The sequence below is a fragment of the Hemitrygon akajei genome, chromosome 7 (genome assembly GCF_048418815.1).
Source record: "Hemitrygon akajei chromosome 7, sHemAka1.3, whole genome shotgun sequence".
NCBI classification, from domain to species: domain Eukaryota; kingdom Metazoa; phylum Chordata; class Chondrichthyes; order Myliobatiformes; family Dasyatidae; genus Hemitrygon; species Hemitrygon akajei.
In genome coordinates, this window is record NC_133130.1 from 49910189 (window position 1) to 49935672 (window position 25484).

The 25484-nt window shown below is 39.0% G+C and overlaps 1 long non-coding RNA gene across 3 annotated transcripts in view; it reads right to left on the bottom strand.

Moving 5' to 3' along the window:
- The window catches only part of LOC140730433 (uncharacterized), a 69650-nt gene that overhangs the window by 22311 nt on the left and 21855 nt on the right, over nucleotides 1–25484 (bottom strand). The window contains exon 3 of one of the 3 annotated variants that reach the window (XR_012099600.1): nucleotides 24601–24840. The exons of the other annotated variants lie outside the window; for them this stretch is intronic. This is a non-coding gene — a long non-coding RNA (uncharacterized lncRNA). Of the gene's footprint in view, nucleotides 1–24600; nucleotides 24841–25484 lie in introns of those variants that run through there. 3 annotated transcript variants of the gene reach the window in all.

Consider the following 25484-nt stretch of genomic DNA (forward strand, 5'->3'; position numbering starts at 1 on the left):
GATGGCTATCAGCACAAAGAATGTAACCATGTTTTATTCCACAGCTCTTTTGTAGGTTTGGCAGCAATGGCACACAATAAAGGCATTATTGTATTAATTTATGCCTTTAAATCAATTATGCATTCAGATTCACTGGATAGCTTGTCACTTTTTATCCATTATTTTCTGAAAAATAAGCCTATTACAGTAACCGTGCAAATGGTAGGACTGTCAAATAAGGAGATTTAAGGAATATTACTTTAAAAGGGGTGGTTTTCAGGATGTAGTTGGTGTCTTAATTTTAGAGTATGTGACAGATATCAGAGATAGATGTCAGATTAAGGACTTTCTCAGAAAAGGGGATGAAGCATTTTTAATGTACACCTCTTGTTCCATCATCCTAATCACAAGAACTAGAATGCAAATGTGCTATTTCTGGCCCAAAGACGCCGGACTTCTAAAAACAGCCTTTGGAAAAAAAGTGAATTGGTTGAATCCATATACAACTAAATCAAACACCTGCTATAACATACGGCATTATGTCCCTCACTTTAAATGTACCAGACTCCAAATGGAACAATTAATTCAGGGATTGAGTGGTTTGGAAAGCCTCATCAGAGCCGCGCACATACTGACTGGCAGCCACATTAAAATGTCTCCCTTAGAACAGCTGTTTGCACTCTCATGTTTGCAATCATAAAGGTTACCACTGCCTTATGTTACACAGTACCAAAATACAATGACATCTTAAATCTTCAACTACATAATATTTGCATATAATTTCGTGAAAATATTTTAATTTTTGATTGATGACTATTTAATGACAATCAAATTACATGGCTTCCCCTCCTTTTCCTTTCACTTCAAGATAATTATCTATGCCCAAAAAGTTGAATGAGGTAAAATAGATAAGAATGACTAGCTGAAATAGCTCATAAAAGCAAAGATTAATGGGAAAGATCAAAATAAGCACTTGCACACAGTTGTGAGGAAAATAACACCCAGAATGATATGACCAGAGCTGATTATATTACCAACGGCATGTACTGTCAGTTCTTGTTAACTGAATAACTAGTTTCCTGGAAAATTGAATTCTGTTTATCATGAATTCACTGTAAATTATTTAGTAAAATATTTGGCACAGACTTTATTACAAAATCACAATGGAAGATCTTTCCAAATAAAATGCAAAGTACTCCATACTATTACGAACATCTTTTTGTAACCTTTTTTTTAAAAATTGATATTTCTCATGATCTTTAACACTTGCATTGCCTTGCATTGTTTCACAGAAAGAATTATGTCCAGAAAAAATCCAACCCAAGACCTCTCCCTATTTGAATTGGGGTCTTTGGGATACACAGGTGCAATCAAGGGTGACCTCTTTATTTCTCCTTTCTTGGATGGCAGGGCTGAGATGTAAAACTTGCTGTGTGAAAAATTACCAGTATTCAACCATCCAGCAGTTCACCACTGACCCATTACACCATCTATTGTTTTATATTTAGCTATTTTCATCTGACAGATCATTCAAATGATACAAATGACTTACACAAAGTGTTGGTGAGCATGTTGAGCTTATTCTTGGCAGGGAAAAGAAAAGTTTAACAAAAGGTGATAAGATGGTGGGTGCAACTAAAAAGTTCTGATTTATTTTTAATTAATTACAAGTAATATTAACTTATCCAGGATGTACTTTAATACTGAGAATGTGAATGCTAGAAAATGGGTAATAGTCATTTCGTTTTCATCTCAAATATTTTGTATTTTACAGAAAATATTAACAATAAAATCAACGTTAATACAACCAAATGTGGATATTTCTGATAATTTAAAATGTCTGGACTGGCTGCCAGAATTCATTGTCAACCGACTAAAAAAAATATGTAACCCACATCCACATCAAAATGGTATGAAAAGAAATAAAATATCTTCATTCACCACCCTCCCCACCACCACATCCCTATCACCACCAACTCTGCCAGCTCTAATTATATCTTTCCATCAAAGTGCATGACCATACACTTGCCAACACTGTATTCAATTTGCCACTTCTTTATCCATTATCCTAATCTGTCTAACTCCTTTTGTAGCCTCCCTGCTTCCTCAACACTAAGTGCCCATCCACCTTTCTTCGTGGCCACAAACTTAGCCACAAAGGCATCAATTCCATTATTCAAATCATTGACATACAATGTAGAAAGAAGTAGTCCAACATTGACCCTTGTGGAACACCAGTAGTCACCGGCAGCCAATCAGCAAAAGCTCCCTTTATTTCCATTCTTTGCCTCCTGCCAGTTAATCAATGCTCTATCCATGCCAATATCTTTCTTGTAATACTCTTATCTTGCTAAACAGCCTCATGTGCAGCAACCTGTCAAAGGCCATATGAGAAACCAAGTACACAGCAGCCATTGATTTGCCTTTGTCTATCCTGCTTGTTATTTCCTTAAAAATTTGCAACAGATTTGTCAGGCAAGGTTTTCCCTTAAGGAAACCATACTGACTTTGGCCTATTTTACCATGTGCCTCCAAGTACCCTGAAAACCTCATCCTTAGTAATTGACTCCAACATCTTGTCAACTACTCAGGTCAGGATAACTGGCTTATAACTTCCTTTCTTCTGCCTCCCTCCCTTCTTGAAGAGTGGAATGCCATTTGCAATTTTCCAGTCCTATGGAACCATTCTAGAATCTGGTGATTATTGAAAGGTCATTACTATTGCCTCCACAAAGTCTTCAGCTACCTCTTTCCAAACCCTGTGTGTAATCCATCTGGTCCAAGTGACTTATCTACCTTCAGACCTTTCAGTTTCCCAAGCACCTTCTCTTTAGTAATAGCAACTGCATTCACTTCTGTCCCCTGACACTCTCAAATTCCTTACATACTGCCAGCGTCTCCACAATTTAATTTGCTATTTCTTTCAGAACCCTGGGGTGTAATGCATTTGGTCCAGGTTTTCTGGAGGGCTGGAGGTCTCCCAGAATTCCCAGATCTCATACAAATAACACAACACAGTCCTGGGAACCATCCTCACTGCTCTAACGAAGTACTAACAGACAAAGAATGAAGAAGAAACTTGCCAGATATGTGGCTACCCCAAGCTTGTTGAGCCAAAGGCTCCCCAGTCTAACACTGGTCCATTCACTTAATGGCCACTCTGCTGGTTGCTACCTGATTTTTACTTGACCTTGTTAATGAATTGCTATTTGATTGGGCTGTCAGGAAACACTGAAAGCCCACAAATACTTCTTTTTTTAAGTCTCACTCATGAATCTATGAGTTACCTCTTCTCTCACTCCTAATTTGATTGGGACGCCCCTGAACTCACATCAGTCATCAAATTCCTTAGGCCAGACTATGATGACCACATATTGTAAAGCAACATCTGGTGAAAATTTTATCATTTCCACAGCAGTTAGTGTTATGTTTTACAGCACCAGTGACTGGGGTTCAAGTCCTGCCACTGTCTGTCAGAAGTTTGCACTTTCTCCTTGTGACTGCATGGGCTTCCTCCGCATTCCCATTACACATTACAACATTGCAAAGACTTAGTAAGAAGGGTTAGAATTAGTAAGTTGTGGGTATGCTATGTTAGTGCCAAAAGCATGGTGAAACTTTCCAGCTGCCCCTAACACATCCTCAGACTGTGCCGGTGATTGATGCAAGCAACGTATTTCACTGTTCAATCAGTGGGCACTTTATTAGGTTCACCTGTACACCTGCTTATTAATGCAAATATCTAATCAGCCAATCATGTGGCAGCAACTCAATGCATAAAAGCATGCAGACATGGTCAAGAGGTTCAGTTGTTGTTCAGGTCAAACATCAAATAAGGGACAAAATGTTATCCAAGTGACTTTGACTGTGGAGTGATTGTTGGTGCCAGATGGGGTGGTTAGAGTATCTCAGAATCTTCTGAACTCCTGGGATTTTCATGCACAACAGTCACTAGAGTTTACAGAGAATGGTGTGGAAAACATCTAGTAATTGGCAGTTCTGTGGGTGAAAATACCTTGCTAATGAGAGAGATTTGAGGAAAACGGAAGTCTGGTTCAAGCAAACAGGAAGGTGACAGTAACTCAAACAACCACATGTCACAACAGAGGTGTGCAGAAGAGCGTTTCTGAACACACAACATGGTGAACCTTGAAATGGATGGGCAATAGCAGCAAAAGACCACAAAGTACACTCAGTGACCATTTTCTAGGTGCAGAAGGTATATTGGCTGTCATCTGCCTTATTCTCCAGGATCCTAATTTCAGTCTGTCTCCTGTTTCATTTTCTGCCAGAAGAGCAAAAAGAAAAAAAAACATGCATTTTCTTTTGAATTATGGATAGATCAGCTAAATATTTTTAGCACATACCATTTTCGAATCTCCATTCAAAGTCCATCTTGGGTACTGATTGACTACAAAGCCTTTGTAGTACCCAAGACATCTTCAAGGAGTGGTGCCTCAGGAAGGGAGCATCCATTATTAAGGACCCCCATCACCTGGGGCATGCACTCTTCTCACTGTTACCCTCAGGAAGGAGATAAAGAAGTCTAGGGGCACACACTCAGCGATTCAGGAACAACTTCTTCCTCTTTGCCACCCGATTCCTAAATGGACATTGAATCAGTGAACACTACCTCACTTTTTAAAAATATTTATTTCTGTTTTTGACTATTTTAATCTATTATATATATATATATACACACACACATACATATGTATACATACACACACACATCAGAATACAATTCTGATTCAATGATCCAAAAAATATCATGCAATGATCGATTTAATTTTAACTTTATTTATAACAGGAATAACCTCTTGTGAATATATAGGACTCCAATACAACACTTAATAAGGTATGTTATAATGTTATTATAATGTGAATCAACCATCATCGAATTTTTTTAGAAAATGCATTTCTTCTTTGCTATACATTCAGAACAAAAATATCTCCTGACAAGCCAAAAATTATGACACCCAATGTCCACAATGTTTGCATTAACAGTACATCAGGGACTTCTACTTTACTCCAGCCTTAATTACAGAAATGCAGCTGGCCAAGTATACAGAGCTTTGGAGATGATTACTTTTAGCCCTATGGGCATGGTTTCAAATCAAATCTGTCATTCACTATTCTGATGAATATTGTCCGTTCTTGGCAACAACTAGTGCAAATAAAATAAAATATAGAGTGCATCACCGCATAGGAGATGTACTTCCTGATGGATGAGCGTGGAATGAATTGAAAGCAATGAAAATTTCTCAGTTAGTTAGATTATGGAAGGTATGAGCAGAAAAGGTGAGGGATTTTACTTTTCACTAATGGCAGCATAAAAAGAAATAGTTTGTGAGGAGATTCAGATCTGCTTATGGAATCCAATGGATTTTCCCACCATTGGTTTTACTGGATGGTGATTTTAGAAAATTCTATTAACAAGCAAGCCATCCTGCTCAAATGACCTTTCTTTATCTCATCACATAGAAAAGGAGAAAAATATACCCAAAAAGTTCAATGAAATTCAGGAAAGAGCGCACTCTTTCATCTAAGCTGCACGGGTGGGCGGCAACACAGTAGCTGAAATGCTCACGAGCACATAACCTTTGTTGCCGTGCAGCTGGGATTTCCCTTTATATGATATTTTATTAAAGTGTTGTGCAGTTTTCAGCCATGTAGAAATTTCGTGCTCAGAGCAACGGCTGGTCCGTGCAACTGTGTAGAGGGAACGTTGAAAGAGGGTAACCAAGCAAAGTTAAAGTTAATTATTCATGAGGATTTCAGAGGCATATTTTCATTTTTCTGCTTAGATAATAGAAAGTTTACACTTAATCCCTTAAAACCTATGTGCAAAACAATGAAACAAAGAAGTGTCTCCCTTTCAATTGCTGTTCAGAATTTTCCAACCATGTAAAAAGCATGTTTGGTCAAGTTAACTGCTGTCTAAATAGATGTTCGGGGATATCAAAACAAAGCTATTTTTCCCCATTTGCAGTAGGGAATATAACATTTGAATTTATTTTTCATTGTCAGGCATATCTATTGTAATATATTCTCAATGGCAACTTTATTAGGTACATCGGTACACCAGCTCATTAATGCTACTATCTAATTAGCTGATCAACTGGTAGTAATTTAATGCATAAAAGTATGCAGACATGGTCAAAATGTTCAGTTGTTGTTCAGACCAATCTTCCGAATGGGGAAGAAACGTAATCCAAGTGATTTTGACCGTGGAATGATTGTTGGTGCTGTACGGCTGGTTTAAGTATCTCAGAAACTGCTGATCTCCTGCGGTTTTCATGCACAACAATTTCTATAGTTTATGGAGAATGGTGCAAAAAAAAACAAGAAGAAAACATACAGTGAATGGCAGTTCTGTGGGTGAAAAGGCCTTGCTAATGAGAGTGGTCACAGGAGAACGGCCAGATGAGTTCAAGCTGATAAGAAGGCGACAGTAACTCAAATGACCATACGTTACATCAATGGTGTGCAAAAGAACATCTGAACCCACAACACATTGGACCTTGAAGTGGATGGGCTACAGCAGTGTAAGATCATGAACATAGACTCAGTGACTATTTTATTAGCTACAGGAGGTACCTAATAAAATGGCCACTGAGTGTAAAAAAAAAGCTCTCAGCTACAAAGTTTCAAAAGAATAGCAATAGAAAAAAAAAATCAATGCTAATAGAATGATCCATCCTTCTTTTGAACTTGTCACTGGCAGCCCAGGTGCCACCTTTTCTGGCAACCCCAGAGTGACCCAACTTGATTTCAACTGAACCTGAAATGCATCAAGAACATAAATCTGCAACAAATGCTCAACCTTAGCTTTCAACTCTACCACTCATTCAGAGCTGTACAAATAAGAGTGATTTCTAATGCACTTCAGCTTCCAATGGATAAATGTAGACACTAGTACCTCAGAAACAGCAGAGGAATCTCTATGGATATCATGCATTAAGGCATCGTAACATTTAACTCAGAATTTTATTATGTATGTAGCATGCAAGGATTATGACGGCCGTTTTGACAAAATATTATCTACTTATTTTCTACTGCCAATACTTTCAAAGAAAAACAAAAACAATGATCCCAAAAATATTCCTGTGAGGCTACGAAGAGCAGTGTTGCTCCTGACACACTCCCACTCTCCTCCACACTGAAAACTCTTTCCCCAGCTCTATTCCCAGATCTATACTGCTACTAAACAATAAATTTCATGACATATGTCAGTGATATTGAACCTGATTCTGATGCTGATCATGTCAGTGCACACAGTCCACCAATGCTAATGAGCATTGTCCTTCAAAAGTTGTTGGAAATGGTTCTGGATGTGTCATAAGACCCTGGCTTAACACTTATCGGGTCCACCACTTGTGGAATGCAGGTGCTTGTTGGGGTCCCTTCATACTGATGACAAGTGGGTAGAGAAGGGAGGTCATATTTTCAAGGGCTTCCTTCTTTCCACTTCAAAGACAATTGAAAATTTGTGATGGTCATCTATATATGTTCTAAACAGGCGCTTTCAGAAAATATTCAGAATAGGTACAATTTTAAAAGCACTGGATATTTCCTCCGTAGACTAGTATTAATCTGTCAGTTCCTTCCTTATGTCAAGCAAGCCAGCCAAAATTTCCATCTAGTTAAGCAGAGGATATTTATTAAGGTTAACCCTACTGAAGGTTTAATGAGAATTGTGAATTTAAAAGAAAACATGAGCATGGGGAAATAATTAATCTCATTATCAATCTAAAATAGCAAAAACATGGAAATAAAACAACTGCAGATGCTTGAACTCTGAAATAAAAACTGGAAATGATGAAAATACTCAGCAGATCAGGCTGCTTTAATGGAAAGGTAACATTTCAGGTCTGAGGCCCTTTGCACGAACTGGGAAGCATTACTGGATTCTATATGGTGGAACAGAGCAGCTGATTATCAACAGTGGCAACTCCATTTGGTTCATTAACGAAGCATTATGAGCTACTCCCATAACATTTCTTCAGTAATGGCAATGGACAGCATTGCAAAAGCACCACAAGTGCCTTATCTATTTATTTTAAACACACACTATATGAAACAATGTTTAATTTCTGCTCTTCAAGAATTTTTGTCAACCTATTCTAGCCAAGTTTAAAGTAGTCCATGTATTGAAAAGGCCAAATATTTGCAAATAATGCTGCCGTCACTCTGGGTTGGAGCTTGAAATTTATGAATGTTAGCATCATTATGTGGGTGGGGGGAGGGAGAGACAAACAGTTTGGATTTCAAATTTTTTTTCGACTTCGAAACCCAAAGACACAAGTACCACTTTGATAATGGTAGCTAAATTCTATCATAAACGACCATTCTTATTTTTGTGAAAATGGTCTCTTTGATATTTTCAGCAATTTTGCCACATGTGTAGATAGGTGAATGGGAGATTTATTAAAGTTACATTTATTTTCTGTAATGCTGATGCAGAACCTTTAATTCTGCCTGCCAATGCCACATACAATTTATGGTGCAGATAAACAATTCCATTTATTGTACCACAGAATGATGCACCAACTAATCAGCGGCTTCACTGAGAATCATATTGGTATTATGTCAGCAATTTTGAAAAAAAACAAAACATAGCTTCTTGAAAATTAACTTGCATGATGCATATTTTATACTCCAAACTACGGTACAAAACTGAACTTCATAATGTGTCTCCTCCCTGCCCACCCATCATCAGTAATTCCACACTTAGCAACATTTCAGTATTCAGGGTCCTGGGCATCATTAATTTACAGAACCTCGTGTGAGAGAACTGTATCTCCTTCATTAACAAAAAGGCTTGCAGCGGTTGGTAAAAATCCATCTTCCCCAGAATATATTGGTGCAATTCTCCACTGCACTCACAGAGAGCATACGCACATCAGCCATTACGGTCTAGTTTGGTGTTGCATCCTTTCACAATACAGGAAAATTACAGTGAACTGTCAGGCCAACAGGAAAGTTCACTGGCTGCAGTCTACCATCACTGCAGGATTTGTTTGTGTTCAGGACAAAGAAATGGGCTGGAAAGAAATCTTTGCAGACACTACCCATCCAGCAAACTGCCTTTCCCAAAGGCTCCCTTCCAGAAAGCACTATAGGACTACTAAAAGAAAAACATCATGCCATTTTAAATGTTTTTTCCCCATGCAGATAAACTGATGAACCATTCTAGTTAGCCAACCCCCACCCCCTATATCTATTATCTCAGTCACTACACTGAACTGTAAACACTTTAAACCAGTTTTTGTAATGCTGTTTACATTGTAAATACATGCTGGTATTTATATATTTTTATGCACATTTTATTCCAGATCTGTACTTTAACTTATCTTTATATCTGTCAGGAAATCGATTGGTCTTGACAGTTCTCCAGCCATAGTTAATTCTGATGAAATCTCTGTGGAAAAATCCATTTCAGTTGATAATGATGTGACTCAGTGAATTGCTGTTAAGTCTGCATTATTCATTTGGATACGATGGATTCCGTGTGGCCATCAAAATGGTGTCCAAATATGGCATGGATGTGGCGCACGTTGCTTTGGATTCTGCAACAGGGAGAGCACAGATATTTGTGTCATTAAAGACCTTCTGAAATCTCCAGGGATGGCTATCTTGTCGTGTTGCAGAGACGGGGGAGTTCTTGAGATCCTGAGAGCGATGCAGCCTGGAGTTTAGCTGTATGTCACTTAGCTTCTGGTAGGGCATCCAAGGCAGTAAGGTCAAGGGGGAGGTTCCAGATGAAGAGCGATCCAACCAAGACCTCAACAAGGGAGCTGGTGGAAGATGATGACACATCACAAAGGCAGGGAAGATGGAGGAAGGCTGCAATAGTGAAGGGTCCCAAACACCTTGCATTCCAGACCACTGAATCCTGACCTGTGTGGTGGCTGCCCGTGCACCAGCCTCCCCATATTGAAAAGAATCACATATATGTATTCTCCTTTAGGGAATCCATGCTAATATCCCGGATGATGTGGATCCTGCACTGGCCTCTACAGCCACCTGAAGATGCACCAATAAACAACTGTTCAGGGAAACATCATACTGGACTCAAGTGATGACACTACCACTACTGAATTATATGGAGAACAGAAGCTTCATGTGAATGAGCATGCAATACTGTCAGTCTGGTATTCAAAACCCCAGTTAATGCTTGCCCTTAAACTAAGAGTTCTCTGCCCCATGGAGGGTAAAGCATAAAGAGGAGGCTTACATATTTTTGGAAAATTAGGGACCTGAGGGTGATGGGGAAGTGGGACCAAAGAGCAATTGATGTTTGGAGCTGATTGGCCATGATAAAAAAAAACTTGGAGTGCTGTGCTCAGTTCTGGTCGCCTCACTACGGGAAGGATGTAGAAGCCATAGAAAGGGTGCAGAGGAGATTTACAAGGATGTTGCCTGGATTGGGGAGCATGCCTTATGAGAATAGGTTGAGTGAACTCGGCCTTTTCTCCTTGGAGCAACGGAGGATGAGAGGTGACTTGATAGAGGTGTATAAGATGATGAGAGACATTGATCGTGTGGATAGTCAGAGGCTTTTTCCAGGGCTGAAATGGTGGCCACAAGAGGAGACAGTTTAAGGTGCTTGGAAGTAAGTGCAGAGGAGATGTCAGGGGTAAGTTTTTTATGCAGAGAGTGGTGAGTGCATGGAATGGGTTGCCGGCAACGGTGGTGGAGGCGGATACGATAGGGTCTTTTAAGAGACTTTTGGATATGTACATGGAGCTTAGAAAAATAGAGGGCTATGGGTAAGCCTAGTAATTTCTAAGGTAGGGACATGTTCGGCACAACTTTGTAGGCCGAAGGGCTTGTATTGTGCTGTAGGTTTTCCATGTTTCTATATAATCCTTTATCTTTATAATTGTTTAGTGCTGTTTTTGTTGCATGTTGCACCATCACACCATAGCAAATTACTAATACATTTAAATATATTTGTCAAGAAAAGTTGATCCTTGATTTTTGGTCCTTGCTCCTAACGTGCATGGTGCACAATGGAATTTTGTATCATATGTTTCCATGAACATGACTTTCCTAAAAGTGACATGCAGCAGATATATCAATAGTGGAGCAAAGGATGTTTGCTGCTGCCATGTTGAATAGAAAAGCAGAATGAAGCAGGTTTGCCGATGTGCGACTTAAAGGAATACACCTTCCCTGCATCTTTAAAAGGGCATCTGACGCAGAAGGTTTGCAGATGTCATTCCAGAGACAACAATATCATCCAGAGGAGGTCTTCCATATTTCTTTGAGCACCTCAAGCATTCTGATCGTCATTCTGTCCATCTCCGCCATCCCAGTCTCCAGGTCAGTGGAAAAGCAAGGAGCATGTCCCCTGAACACATCTGAAGTGTCAATAAAAAAAAGTCACTTATCAAAGCTTTTTGTAGCCAGGGTATTTCCCTGGCTTGGCTAGTTTCTGGTTAACAGTGTTATATAATGAAGTGAAAAATATGCATAACTTTTACCTTCTAGAATGATGGCCAACATATCCGTTTTCAGAAAACACAGCCAAATTAATAGAATCTAGCTGGCCTAATTTAAACTGTGTGGTTTCTGGCAGTATCATAACAGGAGCAGAGAAACCACATACAGCTAACGCAAATATTCATAGGGCTGTTTATATTTGAATATTAAATATTATTTTGGAATACAAAACCTTATGTATCTAGTTGAAATAGTTATGTGAAAACTATTTGCAAAATTTGGTAAACTATTACAGTTCTGCATTTGACAGATTAATATATATTAGATTGATAAACAATGGATCTTTTACTATGCCTATTGATCATAGTGAAATTATTTTAAAGCAAATAGATTGTCATTCAAATTATTTTAAAACATATTGTTATAAAGTTTAATTTCAATAGTACAAAAAGCAGGTGGGTAGTGTAAGTTATAGACAACCTGTAACACCTGTTATACTTCTGCCAAAGATGAATTTTTAATTCAACTTTATTTAATGAATTTAAATTTGGATATTTTGATATAGGACATAGGTATACGAGAATGAGGCTCGGTGTCAACCAAATCGACACAGCTCCTGATTTGGTGGTAAAAAAAACTGTTGGAACATTTTTCTGCTGATTCCAGCATTTGTAATCTCGTGTCTCCCTGACCTGTTTGTTAATTTCTGCACGTCAGCTAACTCATGGCATCCCCTCTTCCAAACATTGTCATCCGCCATATTACATACCGGTAGTTGTCAAGGCAGGAAACACAGAAGTATGCATTTCACTCAAAACATGACAGGCACCAATATTTGCCAGACTAAACATGCTTAATCCAGCCTGACCTCATTTTGAACCTGAGCCCTAAACACTGAAATTATGCTGATGAAATCAACACCAAAGAGTTCATGGACTCTAAAAAAGATCAGTTCAGATAGCATCTCGCAGACAATCTGAGGACTCCCAAACAATAGATGTGGCAAAGTACCCACAATATCTGGCTTGACTAAAGCTCCACCACTATTAACTCTTGGCTTCTCTACCAGAAGATACTCTGATGAAAATGTCCAACAGTTAAATAACCACAACACAAGCCATTGTTGAATTGGACACCGATCCTCAAGACAAAAATCCAGAAGCAAACCTGTTTTCTAAAGAAAAGCTGGTGGGTAGAAAGAGTGCAGGAGCTCCAGCAAATGATCGATAGCGGTGGTATACTTGGATTCCTCAGTGGCCATCTGAGGCCCAGACTCTAAATGACCCATTCCACTGAGAACGGAGCACTTTGCTGATCTCTTGAACCAAAATTCCATCATTGCCCCATGTAGCCTTGATTCTGTACCTTAGCACTATGTCTGCCATAATTCTGGTGTAACCCCACACAAAAAGAGGTTGAAAAGTCAATTTCACTGCTGGAAAATAACCAGAGTAGATACATTTTTTTCTAAAAGCATGCCAGAAAATTGAGTCTGACATAAAACCATGACTTTCACTCTCATCAGGCAGGAGGAGAACATACCAAATGGGAAGGAATCCCTGTTATCTGCCACAGGGAAAGTGAACGTAAGGGTGCTCCTCAACTGCCTCCTTCCCAGGGAGAAAAGAATTGGAATATGGATCCAACCCATCTAGAGACAGAGTGTATATCATTTCACTGCATGACAACCATAATTAAAATTTAAACAGCAGCGACAGCTGATACTATTTTCAATCTTCCAAAGCCACTGAGGGACAAGAGAGAATCCTTGATGGTCCCAGAAATCCATAAGTGTTCTCCTTCTGCTACAGGACATACAAGCAATGACACTAACCAATACAATCACAACACCCCCCCACCCCCCGATGCCTGTGCATTCTGGGGTAAAGCAAGATTATTCCATTGTAACCTCTTCAATCTTCCTTTCTGAAAGAATGCAGCTAATCTTCAAGAACATTCCTGTTGGAGTTGAAATAATCTGCCATATTCAACCACTCAAGCTGTTTTACAATAAGCAGACATTATTTGTATTTTGCAATCTGGAGGCCAAGGGAAATATCCGCAAGACAACGTTTCTCTGTCAACCTAGCTCAAGTGCACTGCTGAGTCTGGAGATGATATGATCCTGAAGGTTCATCCGACGTCAAAAATGAGGCACAGATCTTGTGGTTGCAACCATTTTATCAGATATTCATCTTAGTGCATGTTGGACAGTGTCAGCTTGAAACTGAAAGGCAAATAACTAGGGATTGGACCTCATGTTCTCCCTTTACACTGCAAACTAGTCTGTGCTGGTTAGATAAGGGAGTTGTCGCTGATATGAGCAGCCTGTGAAACAAGGACAGTCTTGATTTATGCTGCCAGAACAACTCAAGCTTACAGACAAAGAAACTACAGAAATACAGAACCAAATCTACCACAAATTCCTGAAAATTTACAACAGGTGATCATATAAACAAGCATAAGGAAAGATAAACTACAAAAAAATAATAACTTAAGAAGCAGTTTTTAAAAAAATTGGCTTCTTTAATTGGATCTTTTTCTAATTGGGTTCTTTCAGCTTTCTTGCTCTTTGTCTGTCTGTAAGCAGATGAATCTCAAGGTTGTGTAATTTATATATTCTTTGATAATAAATGTACTTTGAATCCTTTGAGTTTAGACTCTAATCCAACAGCAGGACACTGCACTCAACAGTTTCTGTGAGAGCCTGGAAAATATGGATCACTTTCCATATCTCAGGAGTGATCTCTCTAAAGCAGTATATGTTGATGTTGAAACTTATATGTCATCACAAACTATGGGAAACTGAGGAAAAGAGATGTTGAAAACAATAATCTTAGACCAGCACCAAGTACGTGGCTCATTGAACAGCAGCGATCTCTGCCCTCCTAGATAGATAGATAGATAGATAGATAGATACTTTATTCATCCCCATGGGGAAATTCAACTTTTTTCCAATGTCCCATACACTTGTTGTAGCAAAAACTAATTACATACAATACTTAACTCAGTAAAAAATATGATATGCATCTAAATCACTATCTCAAAAAGCATTAATAATAGCTTTTAAAAAGTTCTTAAGTCCTGGCGGTTGAATTGTAAAGCCTAATGGCATTGGGGAGTATTGACCTCTTCATCCTGTCTGAGGAGCATTGCATCGATAGTAACCTGTCGCTGAAACTGCTTCTCTGTCTCTGGATGGTGCTATGTAGAGGATGTTCAGAGTTTTCCATAATTGACCGTAGCCTACTCAGCGCCCTTCACTCAGCTACCGATGTTAAACTCTCCAGTACTTTGCCCACGACAGAGCCCGCCTTCCTTACCAGCTTATTAAGACGTGAGGCGTCCTTCTTCTTAATGCTTCCTCCCCAACACGCCACCACAAAGAAGAGGGCGCTCTCCACAACTGACCTATAGAACATCTTCAGCATCTCACTACAGACATTGAATGACGCCAACCTTCTAAGGAAGTACAGTCGACTCTCTGCCTTCCTGCACAAGGCATCTGTGTTGGCAGTCCAGTCTAGCTTCTCGTCTAACTGTACTCCCAGATACTTGTACGTCTTAACCTGCTCCACATATTCTCCATTAATGATCACTGGCTCCATATGAGGCCTAGATCTCCTGAAGTCCACCACCATCTCCTTGGTCTTGGTGATATTGAGACGCAGGTAGTTTGAGTTGCACCATATCACAAAGTATGCTTAGAGTCAACATAGAACATAGAACATAGAATGGTACAGCACATTACAGGCTCTTCAGCCCACAATGTTGTGCCGACCCTCAAACCCTGCCTCTCATATAACCCCCACCTTAAATTCCTCCATATGCCTGTCTAGTAGTCTCTTAAACTTCACTAGTGTAGCTGCCTCCACCACTGACTCAGGCAGTGCATTCCACGCACCAACCACTCTCTGAGTAAAAAACCTTCCTCTAATATCCCCCTTGAACTTTCCTCCACTTACCTTAAAGCCATGTCCTCTTGTACTGAGCAGTGGTGCCCTGGGGAAGAGGCGCTGACTGTCCACTCTGTCTATTCCTCTTAATATCTTGTACACCTCTATCATGTCTCCTCTCATCCTCCTTCTCTCCAAAGAGTAAAGCCCTAGCTCCCTTAATCTCTGATCATAATCCATACTCTCTAAACCAGGCAGCATCCTGGTAAAACTCCTCTGTACCCTTTCCAATGCTTCCACATCCTCCCTATAGGCGACTAGAACTGGACACAGTACTCCAAGTGTGGCCTAACTAGAGTTTTATAGTGCTGCATCATTACATCGCATCTCTTAAACTCTATCCCTCGACTTAAGAAAGCTAACACCCCATAAGCTTTCTTAACTACCCTATCTACCTGTGAGGCAACTTTCAGGGATCTGTGGACATGTACCCCCAGATCCCTCTGCTCCTCCACACTACCAAGTATCCTGCCATTTACTTTGTACTCTGCCTTGGAGTTTGTCCTTCCAAAGTGTACCACCTCACACTTCTCCGGGTTGAACTCCATCTGCCAATTCTCAGCCCACTTTGGCATCCTATCAATGTCTCTCTGTAATCTTCGACAATCCTCTACACTATCTACAACACCACCAACCTTTGTGTCATCTGCAAACTTGCCAACCCACCCTTCTACCCCCACATCCAGATCGTCAATGGCAACCTCAGAGTATTGGAGAGCAATGCCTCCATAAAATTCTCAAAATCATTTGTGAAGATTGGTGAATTTACAAAAACATCCTCTCCCAGGGTAGTATATTCAACCTTGATAATCTGGTCACAATCTAACAGTTCTAAACGATGGGAACACATCATCCCATACCAGACACCAGACTCTCAAAACCAGCATTTAACTCTGAGGTCCCTGTGGCAAGAGACTTACAGAAGGACAGAGAAAATGTTTTAAAAGATGTCCTCAAGACCTCCTTAAAATATGTAACATTATTACTTGAGTGTTTGGAATCACTGCTCCTTGAGTACTTAAACAGCGAAGGAGCATCTAGGAAAGCACGTAAAACATCGAGTCTCTGAAATTAGCCTCGACAGGTCCACATGCCTGAAGTGAAGAAAGGTACCCTTAATCTCAAGGGGCTGTGTTAGAAATACGAAGATTTAGCCGGATGTTACAGATGCCCTGTTGAAGGGTCTCATCCTGAAATGTCAACTGTTCACTCATTTCCATAGATGCTGCCTGGCCTGCTTAGTTCCTCTACCATTCTCTGTTGCTACAGGCATGTTTATTCTTCTATTTGAATGAGAAAGATTAAAACAGGCTCCACTCATGATCACTACCACTAAAAGATGTATATAGGAAAGAGTAAGCAGAAAATTATAATCTAATATCTCTGTTTAGATTATGCTTATCAACTTCATTTACCTTATTCTGTCACAATAGATTTCTCCATCCCGAAATTAAATTACCATCTATTGCTTGCACTCAACCCTACATTCTAGTGATTTCATGCAAATTTATCCTCATTTTTCCATCCTCTTGCTCTTTCTTTTTCACACAAATGTATCCAAGCACACAGACATACATGCATGGACACACACATGGACATACACTCTCATGCTATCTCTCCCTTTTTCAAACACACTCTCTCTCTCTCTCTCTCTCTCTCACACACACACACTAGTAGGTTAACTGGTCATTGTAAATTGTCTTGTGATTGGGCTTGGGTTAAATCGATGAGTCGCTGGGCAGCGGGGCTTGGTAGGTCAGAAGGGCCTGTACTGCACTGTATCTCCAAATAAATGAATGAATAAATAGAATTCACATTCTCTTTCTCTCCCTCTCTCTAGCTTTAATTATGAAGCATATGTACAATATACTTACCTGGATTGGATTCAATTAAGCATATGCATCAACACTCAGTTTGAACCCTCACAATGGAGGCTGCAGCAGCCACTTTATGTGAGTACTGTGACAACATTAAAAAATCATTATTCATTTCTACAGGTTATATGATTTCTCATGCACATCGCATTATTTATTAATTTTAGTCTCTCTTTTATATTTTATTAATTTAATTAAATTTTATGGATGATAGAAACTTTTCATTATGTCAGGGTTGACATTAGTTAAGGTTTCTCTGAAGTATTTTAAAAGCTGCTAATTGATCTGTCACCATACAAGGTGTTTTATTGAAATCTCATAAGAAGACATAATGAGAACAAGCAAAAGCTGTTCTTAAAAATTATATGTAAAGTAGCAGTACTATAATTCATAATTCACAGGTAAACAGTAATTTTCAAGAAAATTGAGTTTTCTTTTATGTAGGACATCAAGGCAGGGATACCAACTTGCATTTTTATTGGTTTCCTTTTACAGAAGAATCTCTCAGAGATGGGTGCTGAATAGGGAAGTTCAAAAATGTGGAACAAATAACGTGGTCAAACAGATTTGAGTTAAAGGTAGCTAAGAGGATATATTGATTTAAAAAATGATCTAAAGAAAATAAATTGCTGATGGGAACAATAGGCAGTGATCCACTTTGTAATTTCATGTCATTAACTAATGAAACACTAATGTTATTTTTGTTCCAGACATTAACTATGGGCATAAAAAATGCTCAGTGGTAATTCAGCATCTGTAAAGATATTCAAAAGCTTTTCTGTTTCTCTCTCCGCAGATGTTTTCTATTTCCAGGGTTTTCTGCTTTTATTTTAATATTCCACCATTTGCAATATTTATTTTGTATTAATGGATATCTGGATTTAGTTAAGTGAATCTGGCACTACCAAAATGCAGCCTTCTTCAATTTCTGTTGTAGTATATGAATATTTTAAAGATCAGTTTGAAGCAAAGAGATATTTTTGAAATAGTTGTAGAAGATTTGAGAATTTGATTAAGTATGGCTCAGAGAACTTACCTTTTAAATAAAATAATTGAGCAGGTTTTTAAATGCAGTATATATAAAGTAACCAAAGCTTTAACTTACTTAAACTCTTCTAAATCAATGATATTCATCCAAAGACTATTTAAATAATTTACTGAGTCATTTACTAAGGAGATTTAAAAGATCCTTATTGCACTTACTTTATCTTCTGTAACTATTTAATGCACAGTAACATTTTGTTCCAAATGAATTTTGATATCATAATTTTTTTCATCTCTCCAGTACTATTTCTACGGTCTGAGTTGAGCCATTAGCATATGTCTCAAGAATTCTGATTTTTAACTTGTGCAAATATGTGAGTTCTATTGTTGTTAATTAACAAAAAAACACCAGTAGCTATGGTAACAATTCCTTTGGTTATTTCACACTTCTTTTTATGAAGTTTATATAAAGCATCTTGGGAACATGTTTGTGGATGGTCTGTGTGATTGTGTTAGGATTTGCAGGAATTCCTGTACAAAAAGTTTGGAAACAATTGTCTTAATATATTAAGAGGTGGATAATGTGACCTCTCTACAAACAATACATCATTTGGTAGACAACCTTTCTTACAGATTATTGGAATTTTGCACTGGTTTCTTTGGAATTTTAACCTCTGTTGACGTTGGTTGCAGTCACAGAATTAAAAGTCCTTAAGATTTATATTTACTGATGAAATCTAAGTAGTACAACCTGAAATAATCAACTTCATTTATTTCAAATTACCATCTGTGGAGATAGGTCATTCTTATGTTAAAATATATTGCATCATGAGTTTTCAAACATTTCCAAATAATTTTGCATTAACTTTTTCATATGACCTCACAAGCAGCATTAATTTCATTCAAGCATTACAAGAAAAAAGATTAAAGTACAATTAATTGTACAATGCTATTACAAATGATTGTACTAAACTACTAAGTCACTTCTGTTTTTTCATACATTATGTTATATTTTGAAGTTTTAATATATAGGGAACCACAAGCTGTTATTTGACCAATATTCATGTACTATACATTATATTAAATATAATATTCAGATAATGTTAAGTTTTTTTCATGCAGAATAAGACATGAATCAGGTAGGTGCGATTTACAACCAGACTGGCATACAAATTATTTGGAATTTTCAATGCATGTGATCAGTTCAGTCCTCCTCTGAATAAGTAGCAAAACTGATGTGGAATTTTACCAAGGTAGGATATAAGAATAAAAGTAATTTGCCACTAACCACAAGTCAAAATATTGGAATTTTACTACAATCCAACTTAATTATCTTGGCAATCTTTTATGCTTAGAGATATCAGCATACTAATTATCTTGAATAGGAATCTTCCCTTAGTGTCATCAGAGTACCAGTCCTAGATTAAATTCTTTGTAGAACCTTTGAAAAACTGGTAAGACAATTGGTGAGGCTTTTGTCTGACATTATAACTTGTACCTTAAGTTAATGTCAGAACACCCTTCAAGAGGGCAAACCCCTGCATAGTTTCAAGACCTGACAGTATACCTGGCTGGGTACTGAAAACTTATGCCAATCAACTTGCTGGAGTTTTCAAGGACATTTAGAACCTTTCATTGCTGCAACATGAGCTTCCTACCTGCTTCAAAAGGACAGCAACCATATCAGTGCCCAAGAAGAGAAGCTTCAATGGCCATCAACCTGTAGCACTCATGCGTGGCATCATAATGGTTAGCTCAATGTTTTACAGAACAGCAATCACCGATCAGGGTTCAATTCCCGCCACTGTCTATAAGGAGTTTGTGCATTCTCCCTATGACAATGTGGGTTTCCTGTGGGTGCTCCAGCTTCTATCCACCTTCCAAAGACATATGGATTAGGGTTATTAAGTTATGGGCAAGCAATGTTGGGACTCCAGCATAATCCTTGGTGTGTGTTGGTCAGTGTAACAAATGATGCATTTCTCTGCATATTTCAATGATTCATGGCACATATGATAAATAAAGTTTATCACTTTATCTACTATAATGATGTACTTTGAAGGTTGCTTATAGCTAGAATTAACTCCAGCCTGACCAAGGACCTGGACCCACTGCTATTTGCCTACTTCCATACATATCTACAAAGGATGCAATCTCACTGGCCCTCCAATCTGCATAGGAATACTTAGACCACAGCAAAATATATGTCAGGCCACTGTTTATCGATTCCGGCTTGGTGTTCAATACCATCATCCCCTCAGTGATAATCACCTCCCTCTCCTTCTCCATTCATGACTATGTGGCTAAGGATAGCTCAAGCACCATCTCTAACCACAGATGACACCACTGTTGTTGGTAAAATGGTAATGAGGAGGCATACAGGAGTGAGACAGTTTGAGTGGTGTCACAACAACCTTGCACTCAGCATCAGCAAGAACAAGGAATTGATGATGGACTTCAGGAAGAAGTTCAGAGAAGACACACTGAGGGGACACTGGTGGAAAGGGTGAGCAGCTTTATGCTCCTGGGTGTCAACATCTCTGTCCTGCACCCAACACGTTGATACAATACAGAATAATGCATACCAGCAGCTCTGCTTTGTTGGGCGTTTGAGGAGATTTTGTATTTCCCCTCAAATAGATGTGCAAGGAAAGCATTCTGACTGATTGCATCACACTCTGCTAATGAGCCTCCAAGGTGTAGGACTGCAAGAGGCTGCAGAGGATTGTAGATTCAACCAGCACTATCATGGGCATCACCCTCCCTAACATCAACAGGCAGCAGCAATCCTTAAGGGTTCTCACCATGTGTCAAGCTGCCCTCTTCTTATTACTATCATCAAGGAGGAGGGACATGACCCTGAAGATCCACACTCAACAATTCAAAGACAGCCTCTTCCTCTCTGCCATCAGATTTTTGAATTGTCCATGAACGCTAACTAGAGAGAAGGTTCTTGGGAAACTGAAAGGACTGAAGGTAGGTAAGTCATCTGGACCAGACGGTGTACATGTCAGGGTTCTGAGAGAGGTGTCTGAAGAGATTGTGGAGGCATTAGTAAAGATCTTTCAAAATCACTAGATTCTGGAATGGTTTGGAAAGACTGCAAAATTGCAAATGTCACCCCACTCTTTAAAAAGGGAGAGAGGCAGATGAAAGGAAATAATAGGCCAGTTAGTCTGAACTCAGTGGTTGGGAAGATATTGGATTCGATTATTAAGGAGGAGGTCTCAGAGTACTTGGAGGTACATGATTAAATAGGCCATGGTCAGCATGGTTTCCTCAAGAGAAAATCTTGCCTGACAAATCTGTTGGAATTATTTGAAGAAATAACAAGCAGGATAGACAAAGGAGAATTGGTTGATGTTGTGTACATGGATTTTCTGAAGGCCTTTGACAAGGTGCCACACATGAGACTGTTTAACAAGTAATGCACCCATGGTATTACAAGAAAGGTTCTAGCAAGGATAAAACAGTGGCTGATTGAAAGGGGGCAAAGAGTGGGAATAAACGCAGCCTTTTCTGGCTGGCTGCTGGTAACTAGTGGTGCTCCACAAGGGTCTATGTTGGGACCGATTCTTTTTACATTACATATTAATGATTTGGATGAGGGAATTGTTGGCTTTGCTATAAGGTTTACAGATGATATGAAGTTAGTCAGAGGGGCAGCTAGTTTTGAGGAAGTAGAGAGGTTACAGGAGGACATGATTCCATGACAATGATTCTAGGAGTGAATGGCTTGTCATCTGAAGAGCATTTGATGGCTCTGGATGAGTATTCACTGGATTTCAGAAGAACTGAAACCTCTTGAATGGTGAAAGGCCTTGATAGAGCGGATGTGGGGAGGATGTTTCCTATGTTGGGAGAGTCAAAGACCAGAGGCCACAGCCTCAGAACAGAGGAGCATCCGTTTAGAACGGAGATGAGGAGGAAATTCTTTGGCCAGAGTGGAGAATCTGTGAAATTCTTTGCCACATGCAGTTGTGGAGTTCAAGTCTTTATGTATATTTAAGAAAAAAGTTGATAGAATTTTGATTGGACAGGGCATGGAGGGATATGGAGAGAAGGCAGAAATGGGGCTGAGAGGAAAATTGGATCAGCCATGATGGAATACTGGAGCAGACTCGATGGGCCAAATGGCCTAATTCTACTCCAATATCTTATGGTCTTATAGATTATTCCTCTTTTTTGCACTGTTCTTTTAATTTGCAATTTATGATCATTTTTATGTCTTTGCACTGTATTGCTGCTGCTGCAAAACAACAAATTTAATATCATATAAGATAATGACAATAAACGTGATTCTGAAACAAGAACTGTGCAGCTATCCAACATGTATAGCATGAAATTGCCTTTAAACATGTTTGGGTATATGATTAATGGTTATCTAAAGAATTGAGAATCATCGTATTAGTGCTATGTCATGTCTCATAAATTGAATGATGTTTTTTGGAAATGTAGCCAAGTCAGTAGATAGAAATGGTGGATATAATTTAAAACTTTATAAAGGCGTTTGTGAAGCTTTTAAGCAAGCTCCTGGGTTAACAAAATTAGCCCACCATCTGGCTTGACATTAGTAAAAGGCAATGGTAAATGGAATGATCTCTTTGGCAAGCACTGTCTAGTGGAATTTTGTTTGTGTCAGTGCCAAGTACCCTATCATTTATACTATTCATAGACATGGCTGAATGTTGCAGTACAGCACAGAAACAAGTCTCTTACACTAACAAATTTGCTCTATTTTTTTTAACAATAACTATTTAATCTCGTCCTACTGTTCTGTTCACTATTCCTATCTACTAATTGTTCCCATTCTCAAGACACAAATTGCATTATATTAAAATAATAGATCCCTTTTCAATACTATATACTTACCACATAGCATATACTGTATGTGTAGTTTCCATTTTAACTCTATGATTACTTCAAATTTACATCAACTCCTAACAGCTGTCTGACCAGTGGAAAGACGTTGCAGCTATTTATCTGCTTGCAATCATTTGTAACATGGAGTACCAAATTCAAATTCTCTCCTTCAGCCTCACAAATGAATATAGATCATTATTTTTACACATCTTCTATAACTGGGCCCACCAAATAGCACATAATGCAACAAATATGGTCTAAAGTACTGTACTATTTCAGTAACTTCTTGGCGGTTTTCCTTTGTGTACAGCATACACCACCTGGGAATCTCACCTCTGTGTTTCTACTCATTTAAAATTCTAATACACAAGGTGCATTACATTTTCCTGTCCTACCATCTAAGTTACAGTGTTTTACTTCTTTCTGTACAGAACTGTAGTTATGTATCTACTTTCTCCAATAGTTTACTTTGCAATTGTAGCAGAAGCAATTGCAATTGTAGGCCAGTTCACCTGATGTCAGTAATTGGAAAAATCGTGAAGTTCATTACCAAGGATGAGGCTTTGGGATACTTGGAGGCACATGACAAAGTATGCCAAAATCAGCATGGTTTCATTAAGAGGAAATCTTGCCTGACAAACATGTTGGAATTCCGTGAGGGAATAACAGACAGAATAGACAAAGGAGAATCAGAGAATGGTGTTTACTTGGATTTTCAGAAGGCCTTTGACAAGATGTTGCACATGAAGCTCCTTAACAAGATAAGAGCCCATGGCGTTTCAGGAAAGATACTAGTATGGATAGAAAATTGGCTGACTGGCAAGAGGCAAAGAGTTGGAATAAAGGGTATCTTTTCTGGTTGGCTGCCAGTGACTAGTGGTGTGCCACAGGGGTCAATGTTGAGACTGGTTCTTTTCAAGTTATATGTCAATGATTTGGATGAAGGAATTGATGGCTTTGTGGTTAAGTTTGATGACAATACGAAGATATGCAGAGGAACAGGCGGTGTTGAGGAAACAGGGTGTCTGTAGAAGGACCTGGACAGATTGGGAAATTGGGCAAAGAAGTGGCAGATGAAGTAGAATATTAAAGCAAGAATGTAATGCTGATGGTTTATAAGGCATTGGTCAGACCATTCTCAGAATATTGTGAGCAGTTTTGGGCCCCTTATCGAAGAAAAGATGTGCTGGCATTGAAGAGGTTTCATGAGAATGCTTCCAGGAATGAAAGGGTTAATGTATGAGAAGCGTATGATGGCTCTCGGCCTGTACTCGCTGAAGTTTAAAAGAATGAATGTTTCCTATTGTGGGGAATCCAAGACTAGAGGGCAGAACTTCAGAATAGAGGGATGTCCATTTAGAACAGAAATGAGAAGGAATTTCTTTAGCCAGATGGTGGTGAATCCGTGGAATTCATTGCCATGGATGGTTGTGTAGGCCAAGTCAAAGATTCAAACATTCAGACATTCAAAGTGCATTTATTTTCAAAGCATGTATACAGAGTACAATTCTGAAATTCGTCCTCCCATAGGCAGCCACGAAACAAAGAAACAACATTCAAAGACAACATCAAACACCCAATGCACGAGAAAAGAACAGATTGCACAAACAGCAAAAAGCAAGCAAACAACACACAGAATTTCAGGCAACAAGCAAGGAGTCCAGGAGTATTCAGTTCAGTTCAGTGCTGCATCGCTAGCTGACTACAGGCCGCAGAACCAGTCTTTGCTAAAACTGCTCAAAAAAAAGCAAAAGACAGAGTCATTAAAATCCAGAAACACATCCAACATGAACCTCAGTCCCCAAAGCCTTGCTGATCAATCCTTGCAACGTGGAACTCAAGGCTCTGCACTTTCCTACTACAGCAGCAAGTGAGAGGGTGGGGCAGACTGGTCATTGGGATCGAGTATATTTTGGGACCAATGTCTAAGAAAAGATGTGCTGGCATTGGAGAGGATTCAGGCAAGTTCACAAGAATGCTTCCAGGAATGAAAAGGTTAACATGTGATGGCTCTGGGACTGTACCCACTGAAGTTTAGCAGAATGAATGGGGATCTCATTGAAACCTGTCAAATATTGAAAGGGCAAGATAGAGTGGATGCCAAGAGGATGTTTCCTATAGTGGGGAAAATAGGATCAGATGGCACAACCTCTGAATAGAGGGATGTCCATTTACAACAGAGATGAGGAGGAATTTCTTTAGCCAGAGAGTAGTGAATCTGTGGAATTCATTACCACTGATGGCTATAAAGGCCAAGTCATTAGGTTGGCCTATAAAGCAGAGTTTGATAGGTTCTTGCTTAGTCAGGGCACCAAAGGATACAGGGAGAAGGCAGGTTAATGGGGTTGAGAGGAATAATAAATCAACCATGATGGAA